The sequence below is a fragment of the Mytilus edulis genome, chromosome 5, assembly GCF_963676685.1.
Source record: "Mytilus edulis chromosome 5, xbMytEdul2.2, whole genome shotgun sequence".
In the NCBI taxonomy this organism is placed as follows: Eukaryota; Metazoa; Mollusca; class Bivalvia; order Mytilida; family Mytilidae; genus Mytilus; species Mytilus edulis.
Genome location: NC_092348.1, coordinates 22041938 through 22059356, shown reverse-complemented (window position 1 = coordinate 22059356; position 17419 = coordinate 22041938). Strand labels below are relative to the sequence as shown.

The window sequence follows — 17419 nt, the reverse complement described above, 5'->3', positions numbered from 1 at the left end:
TAGCAAAATCAAAAGCTCAAACTCATCAATCCAAAAAAATCAACAGTTAATTTCCTGACTAGGTACAGACGTTTCCGTATGTGAAACCAGTGGATGAACCTTGGTTTTAAGCCAGATTAACCTCTGATTGTATAAAAATCAAATAGAATTCGTCTAACCGACCTTCATTTTCAAATTCTAGACATAAGCCTTGAGGTCGTCTACTTAAAGTTCTGTTAGAAAGATTTGATCCGTATAGTCGCCAAACTAAATTAATTTATTTTGGAAACATAGAGGAATGTGAAATAAAAGAATAATGATATTCTTCCAATGAACCTCCTGCTTGAAGTCTATCTCATATGAATAAGGAACAAATCTTCAAGAAGAACAGTTTTTTTTTTATTGAAAAACACGTCATTGATTAATGCAGTATTTCAAAAACGTTATTAGAGATACTAGGCTCACAATTATGTACGCCAGACGCGCGTTTCGTCTACAAAAAAAACCATCATTTACGTTTCGATTCACCGTTAAGATATTCAGGTAATTGTTGTATACGAGTAATATCGTTTGTTTTTACACTTGTTGTTTATCTTACACTTTATACGATACTACTATTTACCTGTTTTATATTGCTTATTCGGTGTCATAACTGAGGATTACGTGGTTACATTCAAAAGCATTTGGTTCATTTGTTCATAGTCATAAACATGATTGACAATGAATGATTGTGACCTATTTTGTACACGTGATATTATCTGTGATTCGTGCATTTGAATTCTAACTCATCAGCTGATATTACATTTTATCTTCCAAACTATTTTATAGTTCCTGTATTTATAGCATTGCTTTCTAAAACAGATAATTACTATGTCCTGAAGATATTTAGATATATTTTTATTGTGGCGCAGCGCTTGGCAAATGTATTTTGCATAAAAAAAACTTCAGGATTTAATTTATTTACAAAGTGCAACCTTAAGAGGCAAGGTTCGTTATGTTAACTTTAGTAAGTTAGGTGAACAATTTTGCACGAACAATAGAAACACAAAAGACATTGAAAAAATCTAGATAAATCAAATGAAGACATTTACAAGAATAACAAAAGAAATATTGTAGTTAATTAAAGCATTTTGTTCAGTATCATTACATCGCCTTTTTAAAGTTCTAGTCAGGTCCATCCTCTCCTGACTGCCCACGTCGTCGGCCTCCTCCTTCTGAAAGAGTTAAATATGCATTCAACGTAATAAATTCTTTTCTTGTTTAACTTATTCAAGCATGATGTAACTGCGGTTTATTATATAGTTTCTTCACTATGTTGTCGGTATTTAACTCGATTTATTAATCCAAGTGCTGAAATTTGACAAAAATGTCTGGTTACTATATTTTTTTTCAGGTTTTTTTTCAAATTTGAGATATAACCATGTTACGTATATATTTAAAATTAATATTATAATGCAAACGTACGGTGGCCTATAGTTGTTAATATCTGTGTTATTTGGTCTCTTTTGGCGGGTTGTCTCATTGGCAATTATACCACATTTTATATTTACAAATTTGTATCGAACTATTGCTAGCAAAATGCAAGTGACAAATTCAATTAAAAGATAAATTGTGAACTGTTTTGGTCTATATGAACTAAGGTGTTACACAAAAAAAAGAAAACAAGCTATTCCCAAAACAGACCTACAGCTATTAGAGATGGAGTAGATTAAAAATATATAAATTAAGTTAAAAACTGTGATAAAAAAACTGTGATTAAAATTGAAATATGTGAGATGAGAATAATAGGGTTCATCATGTTCTTTATTTTCAACTGTAATCATCATTTTGTGACGGTTGCAACATGCGAAACAGGATCTGCTGACCCTTCCGGGGCACAAGAGATCACCAACATTTCCGGTGGTGTTTGTGTTGGTCATTTTTAGTTTACTGTGTTGTTTTTGTGTTCTGATGTTTGCCGTTTGGTAGTTTTTCTTCTTTTGCACTAGCGTTTTGAGTTAGTAAACCTATGAACTTGAATATTAATTTGGTTTCTTTTGATTCTAGCTGTTTAACGTATGAGTAATGATTGAAATTTAAAATATAACAAATACGATTTTGCAATGTGACGATGATTATGTTTAAATTATTATACCATAACACGCTACATAGTCTGACTTATTAATTTCAACTTTAAAAAAAAACCAGAACACTTTCATAACAATGACAGCAATAACACATAATTTCTAAATCAACATTTCACGGACGTATTTTAGAGTCAAAGCAATTTAATGTTTGAAATACGGATATTTCTGCGCTTTTTAGATATTTTCTATAGATTTTAATTTATAGACCTCTTTTACTACATTTCATATCAATTGTATTTCTAGAAGAATAAATTATACATATGACATTTTTTCGATGTGTAAGTGCAGTTCGACAAATATTGCTTAGTTACGAATACTTTGTAATGCCAGTTTTTTTAGCTACTGTTTGAGTTAAGTATTTACCATCACTCCTAAGAGCAGACAACGAATTTAAGTATGAATCAAACTTAACCTTCTTGTTATATTTAATACTCATTGAAAATGAAGTATTCTTGAATTCTCATAGTATAGGCAACTAGAATTCTAATGTAAACATTTAACGATTTTTACTGATAATACTTGCCACATTGCGAACAGAAACAACTAGAAATCCTTCGCCCCCTTCGTCCCCTTCTTCCGTTTGGTCCCCTTCGTCGATTTCCCCTGTGCCTTTCACAGCTACCAAATCGACAATTCAATTTACCCCAACAACAGCCTTTACATCCACAATCACTTCTAGGCCTTCGACGACAATATTGTAGAGAACATTTCTGTCCTGTAGTTTGTTCCACAACTGAAACAAAGTCATTTCGGTTAGTTTTGGTAAACCTGCCGACAAACGAACTGCTTCACTTTAACTAATTGACTAGAAATGTGTATGCTTGTCCTTAGTTTCTTGATTAATTTTGTTCTGTTATATATTAACTCATATCGATGAATGGGTTCTAATAGTCTCCCGTTCTTCAAATCGATGTCCTAAATATGACTCCAAATCGAAGTTCAATCATATGCCTTGTAGTCAAAATCTTTTGGTATTGCTCTTGAATCGACGCCCAGTATTTGACTTTTAAATTCCAAATTGACGACGGCAACTCTGCAACTTTAATACTGGTATCTCTATATTTGTCAAAAGGGTCGAATCTCTGTAAAAATGGCCTCATTAGCTTCGATAATTTTCAAACATCTTGACAATCATACTAATTAAACACAGATTTTTGAAAGTTATGAAACCTAGGGACGACATTTTACACCAGACTGCTTTTGCTGAAGGAGGATATCTTTTATTCAAAACATCTTTCGATATAATTTTAATTCAGATATATGGATATAAACACCTTTTCGGGGGAGAGTTTACTGTTAAGCTAGTAAATTAAAACTTTCAATGACACAGACGAAAGCGTACTTTTAACAGATTACAAAGGACACCGAAGAAAAACTTTGCATTTGAAGAAACCAAAACCCATTTTATTTTGTATTTTATAGTCATTTTTGTATCTTTATTACACTTCCGCTAGGCTTCTGAATAGTAGACAGACGGCGAAAATGAGATAAAATAAGCAACAGACAGATGCTATGCTATTTATTCGAATTAATGTAAAAGAATATGGTTAAATTACACGTCATTGTTCAATTCTTTATAAACTTAAGTGAACTATGATTTCAGTGATATATAGTTTTATATTAGATTGCTATAAAAAAAAATATACTCTAAGGGGTAGCTAATGCATGGTATCTCACAAAATGAAGTGTTGATTGCACCTTGGTTGTTGTGTTTTGTTTATAAAACTTGTTTATGTTAACTAATGATTATAATCGGACGTCAATATAAAAGAATTTGCCCAGAAAAAACGAGCAAATTGTATATTGTATCATGCAAAATTTACTATGGAGCAAACGAATCGAGGCAATTGAAAAATTGGAATACAAAAATCAGCGATAAATTATTTTCTTTATTTATCTAAGTTTTTTTTTAGGTCTATTACCAATAATTATATTGTCACTGCAAATAAAAAAGAAGAGAGATGAAAATATATATTTTTAAAAGATTCCTTCTAACATGAAATGTTATTTCAGATAAAAATCTTTAAAATTATTTTAATTGGTATCAACAGCAAGACGTGATTATAATTATGACAGCAACCCACTAGCACAATACCACAACCTGGTTAAGGGTTCAACAAGTTTGGAGCACTCATTCTTTCCTCCATATTTTGTTTTGTTGCTCCCTTCTTTAAAAATACTGTAGATAATATATAATGTTCAACTCACCAGCTAAGAGCAATACCAGAACAAAGAAAAGAAGAATCTTCTGCATGCTTCAGAGCTAGTTAAACTCGAAAACCTAAATAAAAAAGTCAATAAGTTCTACTTCAAGATGTTTTGCAATTTCTTTCCTTTTCCGTTTTATCTTCATATCTTATTTTGGTTTTCTCTTTACATTATTATGAAAACTATATCAAATTCAATTTCTTCTAATTCAAAAGAAACAACATTTAAAGATTTATCATCTAGCTTGTTCTGGATATGATGTGAACAAAAATAGTTTATTATATCGTGATATTTCCTATTTAACAAAATACACCACCTACATGTATACAGGTGATGTTCGTTAAAATCGAACCCGTCACATAACAATTTCGATGGAGCTAATTGTAATGCGTTGCTCAACTTTCCGGGACTTCAAATGTGTAAAACTGTTCAATGAAGGTTGGCAAAATTGTAGTTCCATTTTGTTAGCATTATATACAAAACCAGAATCCAGGTTGGAAGGACATATTACTGATGACAGGTAATTGCTAACGAACATTAATCATGATTATTTACTAAAATCAATTTGATTATTTAATTTTGTAATATTAAATTTTTAGAAAATCTATTAGTTGTCAGAAATATCAATAAAGTTAAAAACGTTATGCTAATGAAAACTACATAAAACGGAGTTAATCGATATTACATCAAATAACCTATGTTCTATAATTTTATTAGCAGATTCGGATCACGGTAAACAGTAACACTAAGGAATTTGAATGACTTCAAAAAGAGCATATGCATGCATTACTCGCCCTGCAAATCCTTACTCAGTCAAAATGTGAAATTTTTTTAATTTGCACATCAAACTATGTCTTGTTTAAATGTCTACTAATGCGACAACATGTCGATAGTAAGTTGAGACACATACACATTGATTGGACTAACCACTAAGTGATTGTAACAATAAACCTAATGTTGTGTCGCTTTCCACCTTTGGTGAGGAGCAGGACTCTGTAAATGTTTGAATTAAAAAGAATCAGATAAAGACCGATTTACATGATTTATCTGCAAATCTATTCGTTTTTTATTGGAAGCCTCTACCCCTTGAGGTGCAAAATCTGACATCCCAAGTGACACTTTACATTTTGATAAAAAAAACTAGTTTTAAAACCAATTAATTTTAAGTATGAAGCTGGTATTTGGTTAAATTCTATAATAGGAATTAAATTGCATATAAATAATGCAGAGGGAAGTCGTCTAAGGTAGTTTTTATCCAGAAATGTGCATATGAAGCCTCAAAATCTGCAACACCGAAAACTAGGGAGAGGTGTTTGAGAAAACAGAGCACTGAAACGACTGTTTTACTTGCAGGAAATAGATTGAGTTTCAATTCCTTCTGTGCAGTACATCATATGGTACTAAGAATTCTAAATAAAGAAATTTTGATACTTGAACTTACTTTAATAATGTTTCCTCGCTTCGAAAAATTGCCACCCCTTGTCAAACATAGCCGACACCCCGCATGCGGCGTTCTACACGGTGAATAAGGTAACAAACGTAAATTTACATTTTTGATGAATTCAGACTCATCTATAATGCTACATTTGTACCCTGATTTTGATTGAGTTTGTGTTTATCAATCATTAGTTGTCCTAATGTGTAATGATGACTGTTGATAGTCTTTTTGTGGTGTTTTTTTTTAAACATGATGTTTTATTTAATATCTTATGTCCTGCATCATCAAACATAATCTGGATCAATGCAGAATTTCTTTCGTTATTTGTTATGCTTTCCCAACTTATTTTAGCTTAAACATGACTTAAACTAATTTGAGCTAGCAAACCCTTTTCCGAATACTTAACTCATGAAATGAACATGATATAAGTTTAGAAATATACACAAAAAGGAAATAACAAAAATACAGAACCTAAGTAAAATTCAAAATGAGAGTCTCTTATCAAATAGGAAAAACATAGTACGATCATACCCATTATTTAATAGTAAAAATATAAAAGATGATGCTAATTGCTATATGACAAATTGAATGAGGGAATTAATGTTATATTTGAATTTTTCAGGTGAAAATCTGCCGATAATTTTAAAAATAGGTTTAAACAGATTTATACGCTCAATAACATATTTTTGTATTTGTTTTACCCAAAAATAACATATAAGTCATACCTTTTAGAAAACGTTGTTACGAGCATTCAGTTTCATTAACCATATTTTTCTTTTTATACCCAGAAGTAATTGCATAATGTTTTATCCGTGAAAGAAGTTGTGTATATATTTTTGAAAAGGATTTAGTTTTTACTTCGTTTTTGTTTTTCGTGTGCAATCGTTAGCAGCATGTATTTATCGTTGTATTGAAATTTTGGTATTTTTATGTGTTGAATCAAAGTGCATAGAATATTTAAGAGGATTTCACACGATCATCTGTTTCCAATGTAGATTCATGCAAATACGATATTAGAACATATAACTGTATTAACTGTTACACAATATATGACATATTTATTTATGAATATTAGAAAGTGCAGCATACCTTGCTTGCGATTAAATATTTAACGGCAGTAATCTGGAATTAATTTAGATATTCTTGACTGAAATGGGCCGAAATTCAATTGCAGGCACTTAAACATACAGTCAAGAAAGTAGAAACAATTGAATACTAATAAATTGAACACGTTCACTATGATTTATCGGGACGTTAAAAAGAGTGGCGAAAGATACCAGAGGGACAGTCAAAATTATAGATTGAAAATAAACTGACAACGCCACGGCTAAAAAATAAAAAGACAAATAGACAAATAATAGTACACAATACAAAACATAGAAAACTAAAGACTAAGCAACACGAACCCCACCAAAGACGTTAGTGTTATTAAAAGTTTTCAATGCAGAGTTGTGGCTTTTATACGTCATTTTATGTTAACCATCATTTGTCCCTTTCTATCTTCGAAGTATGATTTTCAATGGTTCCTTTGTATATGCTTTAATATTAAGAACAGGCAAAAGCGCGTTTGATTGGTCTCCTTTTACAGTTTGAATTAAAGAACTAGTATAAGGTAACAATGATGGTGTTTTCCCGTTCTGTTTAAAACGTTCAGCAGTATTATGTGAAGTATGACATAAGGATAAAATTTGAAGAAACGGTTTTTAAATCATTCTACCAGTTGAATAATTCGTTATTACTCCAGCACTTGTAAGAAATCATTCATAAAGTATGATAAGTTTGTTGAATATGATATTATATGTAGTATCTAAATAGTTCAAATATTGAGGTGTTGAAAGGAAAAACAACTCCTGTTTTAACAACGCAACATGTCATTATACTTGTCTGTAGTTAGTAGCTTTGGCTATTTTCAGTTATACTTTAATATGTTTTTGTTAGATATATGACGTGACTCTGTACTTTTTACATCCTGTCATTGTGTTATTTTGCCTTGGTAAATTTGTGTATTCTTGTCTTTAGTTTTTGCTAATATTCTTGGTCTATATGCCATCTTGTGCTTCTTTGTTACATATATTTTAATTTCTAGTAATTTTGAAATTAAAACACAATGTTGACTGCTGTTTTTTTTTTAAATTTTTATCTATAATGTCTGTCTGTTTTGTTCACGCATCGATGGCAATAGAATGGAATTTGATGCGACTGTCATACAATTGAGAGGTTTAGCTAGCTATAAAACCAGGTTCAATCCACCGTTGGTTACATAAGAATATGCCTGTACCAAGTCAGGAATATGACAGTTGTTATCCATTCGTTTGATGTGTTTGATATTTTGATTTTGCCATTGATTAGGGCCTTTCCGTTTTGAATTTTCCTCGGAGTGGATTTTTTTTCCAAGGTGTAATGCCATCAAATCATTGTACGTCAAATCCGGTTGCATACGAAAAAGGGTTTCCGTTAATTTGACAGTTGTAGGAAATTAATCCGATATTTCAGCAGTAAAAACACAAATTGAGTCATGCACATATATCTATGTGTTTCAAAACACCATTCTATATTGATTAATTTTTCTATAGAATATTTTGGAAACTTGAGGTTACATGGTCACTAAAGTTGAACACAGGGGAAAAAGTGGTTAGTTCCAGTGATGACTATTTTCTTATATGCAGTGTCATATTCTGTGAAGTTTTGTCTGTAGTACTGGACACGATAAAATATTACGCATGCCAAGTATTTCTATACTTAAAACTATAATAAATTATGCACACCTCCAATAAGTTTATCTCACATATTTTCCTTTCTAACTAGAGAAGAAGGCTTTTAATGAGTTGCAGCTATAGTATTCTAGAAGAAGCTTATTGTCCGCTCGGGGTTGAACGATATTTAGCTCATAATAACAGGACCATATGGATCATATCTTAAATTTAAAGATTGTCTGTCTCAAGCTAGAAGAGTATAATTTTCTACACAAGCGTCGATGTTACTGACGTTTAATTACAACTATACATCAATATTTACAAAGTTGACTGAAGAACCAGATTGCGTCACATTCCTTGTAAAAAATCATAAAACTTACCAATTTGTCTTTGACCGAGTTTACGTAATTATTGATGACTGCCATTATTTTCAAATATAGATAGGATATCATAAAGTGTGTAATCGTACGCTGTTTATTCCGTTGATTACGATTGTAACGTGTGCCATGATACCTTTTATTCCTTATTGTCTTTTATCAACAATATATATGATATAAATAGAGGAAAATTAAGATATGTTCCCTTGTTATTTTTACCCAGGGTAATGTTGTCTGCAGTTGTTTTATCTGTGAAAGTTGGATATTTTACTGGAATTTTCAATTGTTTAGGCGATTGCCCGTTTTGTTTCAGATAATTTTGAGTGGTTGGATTCATATGAAATTCATGATAAACCGATACTTTTGAATTTCTATAGTGTTCATGTGCCCTTAAATGAACGTCCTATTTGTCCTACATATTTAAAAATAGAATTATATACCACACTTTGGCTTTGCTAAAAAAACAAGATAAATGAGGGTTAACATTTCTCATGAAATGTGACAGGGAAAGGAATGCGAAAAGCTGTCGCATTCACTGTTGGTCTTTCAGTATTATTAAAAGATAAACGAAAGCAGCCGAGTCATTTTCTGGATTTCAACGGAAATATTTTGTAAATTCATGATTTGTAAGGGTAATGAGAAAATCATATGAGGCCAAAAGTCTTAACATCGTATAGATGATTACTGAGATGGAGTAAACAGTTGTAACAGTTAAAACAAGTGAGAGGTTTAGCTAGGTATAAAACCAGGTTCAATCCACCGTTTTCTACACTGATGCCTGTGCCAAGTCAGAAATATGACAGTTTTCATCCATTCGTTTGATGTGTTTGATGTTTTGATCATGCCATTTGGCTAGTTACTTTCTGATTAGAATTTCCTCAGAGTTCAGTATTTTGTGTGATTTTACTTTTTATATCGCAATGCAGTTCTTCAAGAAAAATTGCATCTGCTCTTTCCATTATTACTACTATAGGGACAAATGCTATTTAAACTATGTAAAAATCTATATGCTGTCACTCAAAATAAAGACAATTTTGTGTAATGTGGGCGAATAATATAATTTGATAGCCTCAGATCTAGGCATATTTGTTTTACCTATTCAAACAAGACCAGACGTAAAAAAATACTTCAAATTATGTAAACATGCTATTTCATATTCACAATTTCTATTTTATGCAGTAATGATTTTAAAATGGTGTAAAAACAAAATGTGCACAAAATGCACTTTTTCTAGATATTTCAGATTGATTGATTGATTGTTGGTTGTTTAACGTCCAGTGGCAAATATTTCATGTATATTCAGGACTAGAACAAGTTCACAATAAATACAATAGGTAGGTAAATACAATAGAGGCCATATGGGATGATGGTCGGTGAAATTTGGACTGTCACTGGAAAATGAGGGTATATTGGATAGGAACAGAAATTTTGCCTTGCAACAGGCCACCTACGGACCCCTCATAGAGTTGTTGCAAGGGTTCTTAACGTGCAAAGAGCGTGGCACTCTCTTTACTCGAGGCATCGGATTTAACGTCCCCCTTCTGACCGGACGTGACTGCGAACTTAATACATTCCGCACAGCCAAACGGACGCCCCACTTCGGCAAGCGTTTTACTGCCGGTCATGAGAAGACCAAGTGACCATATTTCTATACCCCAGTCATCCTTGGGGTGGCTAGATATTTCAGATATTCATATTTTTTAAAAGGAGGTACTTAGGTGATCTAAGGTAAAATTAAATAAATCAAGAATTAAAAATTGATACTTTAAGCTGGAAGAGTATTAGTTAAGGGTTCAAAATAAGCTTAAACTAGTGATAGGTCATGATACCTCCTTTTCGAATTATTTGATTTATAAAATATGGCGGGAACAGGCTGACTCGGATTTTTACCTTATATTTGCATTGGTATTTTGGGGCTCAAATCAAAAGATAGAAAATCAAGAATCCTTAATTTCGTTAAATGACCTTCTATGAGCTATTAAGTCTAATGTTGAAAGATAAATAGGTGAAACATATTTTACCATGTATCGTATGGAAAAACACCGAGGAGTCCGAACATTTGACACTTATTCCAAAACCTCAACTAAGAACATCCTTAGAATTAAAAAAATAGCAACAATATAACCATATAGTTTGCAGAGAAAACATTAAAGATAGAGTCTACTTGAATTCATTTTTATTTGATAATATAATGTTGTTTGAATAACTTTTATCATTACAATTTTTTGTTTTTGCGTGTGCAGTCGTAATCAGTCTGTATTTATCTTCGTATTAAAATGTTGTTATTCTTTAATGTTGAATCTAAATATATAAAACCATAAAGATGATTGCTTTCGAGCATCTGTTTCAAATGCAGATTTCTGTAAAGACAGGATCAAAACATGTAACAGTACTAATTGCTGTATAATATATGACATATAGATAAATATAAAAAATTACAAGTGTTCCTTGAGTGACATAACATCATTAGATATTTAACGACAGTCTTCTAGATATAATTCAGAAATCACTGACGTGTCAACTCTATATTAAAGGTTAGATCCTTATACTTTATTGTTGATTTGTGTTTTCTATTGGCATCAATTTAAATTCTTACCGTTACACAAATGTGGGGTTTGACCGGGAAAACGTTAATATTAGACTATTTTTATTGGATTGTATTTTATTAGAATCATCCAACAAAATTCTGCAAACAATGCTTTTGATGCTGGTAAAGTTTGAAAACGCCAGACCAGACAGGATTTGATAATTTCAAGAAAAAAGAAATAGTGGTTTGGTGCTTGCTTGATATCTACAAAAAGATTTAAAAGTATCGATGGATAAGTACCGATTATCAGGTTATCTGCATGTTGATATCGTAAAATATCAGCTGCGAGACATTATATGAAGCTTTTTGTCGAGTGAGCGTAGCGAACGAGATCAAAAAGCCTTCATATAATGTCAAGCAGCTGATATTTTACAATATCAATATGCAGATAATCTGATAATCGATTTATCGGGCTATATTTGCGTGATTCAGAAGTGTTTTCTTTGTTTCACCAGGACACAACAGATGACTTGATAAGTTCGGGTCAAAGTTATTAACGTCGGGTCAAACATTATGACGTCGCTGATATGTCCGGGTCAAAGTTATTAAGGCCGGGTCAACGTATTTGACGTCACAAAGACTTGATACGGAATAATATTAAGAGCTGAACAAAGTGATATAGACAGTGGGACGACCGATAAAACAAATTATAAAATAATTGTTAATAAACAATTTAGGTGACTAAACAATTGAAACTATTCAATTAAGCAAACTAAAGGCATAACTCATATCAAACAAGTTTACAAAAACAAACATGACAGACATTAACTAATGAAAATCACTGAATTGTAAGCTCCTGACTTTGGACAGACAGACCCATAATTTGAAATGGTTAAACATGTTGTGGGCATCCAGCCTTATTTGCCTGTGACAGTGGTGTAGCAGCACAACATATAAGCAAACCATCAAGATCAGTTCAAAAAGGGCGGAACTCACCAGATCGAAACAAAGCAGAAAAAAGGAACAGAACTACAGACTGGACATGACCAGGGATTTATACATCCCAACAAGAAAACAGACACGTAGTAGATATATGAGAGTACTCACAACTATTCTCAAGCAAAAAAAAACCCCACTAATTACAAAAAGCATGTATCTTAGACTATAATATCAATTAGTGCACATCCAATATGCAATGGGTTTATTGTCAAGACGTTATAAACAGTCAAAGAAAAACTTGACCTAATTGTCAGTTTTAAGACGTAAGCAAAGAAGGAAACCTTAACGGTGTCTTAAATTTAAAGTTCGATAGGATAACTTCGTTCAATATAGTTACAAAACTGAATTATTCAGTTAGACGGAATAGAGGATTTTAAAAAGTAAAAGAATAATGATAGCTTCTTTTCGATCGTCTGAAGAAGCTCCTGTGTGAATGATGCCTCATATGATTAAAGAGCAAGTCGTCAAGAAGAGGAGCACATTAGACTCACAAAGGAATTTCATTGTTTGCTAAATCAAACGTCCTTTATAATATGTAGTAGTGAAAAAATACGTATAACCTTTCTATGTCAGACGAGTGTTTTGTCTAAAGTTTGCATAGGAATGACAGCTTTTGTTTTTACATTTGTTGTTTAACTTACATTATCTACCTCACTGCTATCAAACCATTTCATATTTGCCCATTCGTAGTCAGAAATGAATGATACGTACATTTGAAAAACTATTTTTTTTTTTTATTATTATGGTGCAGTTGTATCATAGTCATACACATAATTGTACGTTATCGGCCTATTTCGTACACGCAATGGTATGAATGATGCATGAACTTGAATTTGAAATCATCAGCTGCTATTATAGGGAATGACTTTTTAACTACAAAACTATTTATTGTGCCTGTTAATATTGAATTGCTTACTAAATAATGTTATTACTTTTCCTGAGGTTATTTTGTTTTATTTATATTATTTATGAAACAGTACTTGTAAAGTATTTTGCATTGCAAAAGTGACGAAAAGATTGGCAACAATTGCAAAATTGGTGTTAAGGCACACACTACCTTTTTCGAGGAAATTTTGTTTGTTTGCATTAAATCCTTTTGTAAACCAACAAACGAGAAACAATTTAACGTTTACACTCTTATATTTAAAAGATATCTGATGTCTTACTTTTCCTTCTATATTCTACTTAAAAAGGTTTCTGCTTATAAGGAATCAAAGGTTGTGAATAACAAAGATGAAGTTTATCTGATGCCATCATGATTTGGGTGAATGTTATTGAATATAAGATGCCACGTGCGTTTTTTTCTGTTTGTTCCTTTAATCCCTTACATCTGTTTTCTTGAATATCAATTATATGGTCATTTTTATAAGTTTCCTGTTTACAAAACTATGAATATTTCGACAAACTAAGGCTTTTCTTATCCCAAACATAGATTACCTTAGTTGTATTTGGCACAACATTTTGGAATTTTAGGTCCTCAATGTAAAAGTTTGTACTTGTTTGGCTTTATAACTATTTTGATCTGAGCGTCACCTTTGAGTCTTATGTAGACGAAACGCGCTTCTGGCGTATTAAATTGTAATCTTGGTACTTTAATAACTATTTCGTTTGTGACATCATAGAATGTGATTTTCAAGGATTCGTAAATCACTAACAAAATCAGACTAATGATAAAATACTAAGGTCTCCAATTTAAGACATAAAACATACTTAATACATGGACACCTAAAAAGGGTCATGTAAATTATGGTAACTATAGTAAAGGGTAAACTAGTTAAGTCGAACACTAGCAACATAAAGAAAATTGGAAAATCTAAAAAATCTAATGAGTGCATTTACAAGAATAACAAAAGAAATATTATAGATAGTTCTGTATAATATCCAATTTCAGTACCGAAATCTCTCGAATTTTTCAGCGTTCTAATCTAAAGTAACATTTCCTCCTGCACTACCCTTTTGCTCCAGCTGAAAAAATCAATTTTATCGTTTTAAAGTTCTTATCTTATTGATACTGGCATGCTGTTTATACGGTGTATTATATAGTTGTCTATAATTATGTTTGTATATAACTCGATTGATTGTTACAGAACAAATGGCAATACTTGAAAATATTGACTAGGTAATAGTATACCATGTTTTTATTCCAAATTTGAGTTTAGTGGTCGGAACTCTGTACTTTCATGATTTATAAGAAACCTTTTTTTGATTTGTCTGTTTGTAATTTTTAAAATTATAAAGACACTTAGGTTTCAACTCAACTCGCTCGGGCAAATGTGTCCTCAGATTGATTTGGCTATTTTTAAGTAGTTTTTGTCTTTTAATCTCTTCAACTATTTCTGTTTTTTTTATATACTCGGTTATCAAATATGCGGCTTAAGCGTTCTTAATGAAGGTATATCCAGAAAATCGATTCGGACATATGGGACTAAACGCGTCTGTTTTAATTTTTTATTTAAATATATAACCATTCAAAATGTTTGTGTCAAAACTTCATAAAATATATACAAACAAAAAGCCCTAAACAACCCTACAGCTCTTAGCGATGCAGTCAATTAAAACTGTTTAAATAAAGTTCACTTTTGTGACTAATGAAAATATAAGGAGTCATCGTTTATTTTTTTTCATCATTATGTGATGGGTGGCTGGTTGTTACATGTAGAGCATGACCTGCTCACCCTTCCGGGGCAACTGCTATCACCCCCTCTTTGTGGTGGTGTTTATTTTGGTCAGTTATGATTTCTTTATATGTTGTATTTTAAGTATGTCTTTTGATTTTTTTTTACACTTTTTACCACTGGTGGTCAGTTTGATATCGATTCATGAATTTGAATATCCATTCGGTACCTTTCGACTCTAGCTCTTTTAAGTATAAGTTATGCATGTAAATGAAAATGAAACAAATACTGTTTACATCGTTTCAATTGTTATGTTATTATTAATCATTTTTCACGCTAAATATTCTGACTAATTGATTTCTATTCAAAAAGTTAAACATCACTGTTATTCACAAATATTCTTATAACAATGACAGTAATAACATATAATTTCTAATCAACATTCAATGAACCCTTTTCCAAATCAAATAAATTTTACGACTTAAAATGCGAATATTTCGCCGCTTTTTAAATGTTTTCTAAGATTAACATTCATAGACTAATTTCATTATTTTTCTCATTGACTATTCCCAGAAGTGTGAATGTTTCATGACATTTTTTTCGATAAATAGGTGAAGTTCAACAGGTTATTAAAGCATACAAAATTTTACCGTATTTTAAAATTTTGTGTAGTTACGAATACTTTGCCTAAATCAGTGTTTTAGCTTCTATATATGTTATTTGAGTAAAGTATTTACAATCAATCGCAAAAGCAGGTCCTTTTTTGGTGTGTTAGGCAATTTTTCTTCTTATTTTAAAACTAAATTAAAATGCATTATCCTTGTATTTTCAGAGTCTTAACAACCATAATTCAAGCGTCCAAAAACATGATTTTAACTGATACTACTTACGACATTGCGAACAGAAACAAATATAATTCCATTGCCCATTTTGGTCACGATGTCCACTACAGTTACCAAACTTACATTGCATCTTTCCATAACAACAGATCCTCGTTTGAAGGTCCCTTCTATGTATTGGCTGCGTAGTAGGGATCTTCAGAGGTTTCGTTCGCATCAAAACATCTAAAGATCGTTTCATATCGCATTCCATAACTATTCCTGTCTTTCATTTCCCAGCTAGGTGTAACAAAACGTGTTATTAAATTTTGTAATAAAGCACATATTTAATTTTTTTTTCTAGTGTAAAAAAACTCATTTCATGCTATACAGATGAGTGCATCTAGTTGTTCTTTCAAATCAATTGACAGATATGACTTTTAGACCTTTGTTTTTATATTATTATTATAAAATCTTAGAAAACAGAACGGTCATTTAAAAAATCTGATATCCAATTTATTTGGTACAACGCATACTTAGCATTCATCTTCAATGACACAGATATATATCATATACTTACTGGATCTGCAACACAAAGTCAATAATACCTTCTCAATCATATTTTTTTTTTCATTTCAAAGCTGTAAATACTATGCTAGTACTGATAGTGTTTTTACACTGTGTAAAAGTCGTTTCAGATCTCAGATATATTATATTTGTTTGTAAAACCAAGTTAAAGGCCGTTAGTTTTCTTATTTGAATTGTTTTACATTGCCATTTCGGGGCCTTTTATAGCTGACTATGCGGTATGTTTATCTCATTGTTGAAGGCCGTACAGAGACCTATAGTTGTTAATTTCTGTGTCATTTGGTCTCTTGAAGAGAGTTGTCTCATTGGCAATTATACCACATCTTCTTTTTTATATTATCCTTTTATCATCAGTATATTATTGGCTACCTTTTGTCATTCATCGTTTCATTTCCAACGGTTTCAACTACTTTATCATCCATACGATACATAACACCGATTTGTTTAATCTCTTTTTATCTAGGTTTCATTTCGAAAGTTCATATCTGTCCCTATATTTTTTCCCGTAAAATATTCTATCCTAAATCAGGTCGTTGATTTTCTCATAGTTTCACATTTTTTTGTTGGGGCCTTAAAAAAAACAACTTTACGGATGGGCTTTTCTCATTGTTAAAGGCTGCATAATATCCTTTAATAATTGCTTACATTCACTTCATTTGAACTGTGGCGGATAGTTGTCCCATTGGCAGTCATGCCATTTCTCTTTATTTTTATATTTAAATTATATTAATGATAAGTACACAATGCATTTGCATCATATACAGGATATAATTGTATAGCTCTACATTAGGTTTACGCGTTTAGCTTAACATTATGAACAGACTGCATGCATAACACTAGATTCATGCTTATAAAAATACATTCGGTACATATTTGTACGATATATCAAACAGGATAAATTCTCATAACATCGCCTTTGGTACATTCTTGTAGCATTACACCAGTACATTTATAGAAATACACTATACACCATGCTATAGCATCACACTGTATACAAAATACTATATCATTACACTGTACACAATGCTTTATAATAACGTTATACACAATG

At 31.5% G+C, this 17419-nt stretch overlaps 1 long non-coding RNA gene across 1 annotated transcript; it reads right to left on the bottom strand.

The window, feature by feature from the left end:
* Positions 1 to 356: 356 nt before the first annotated feature.
* On the bottom strand, positions 357 to 6564 carry LOC139522320 (uncharacterized). Its single transcript, XR_011664383.1, has 4 exons — positions 6477 to 6564; positions 4314 to 4386; positions 2629 to 2838; positions 357 to 1193 (listed from the first exon to the last, which is right to left on the bottom strand). It is a non-coding gene; the product is annotated as an uncharacterized lncRNA (long non-coding RNA).
* Positions 6565 to 17419: the final 10855 nt, after the last annotated feature.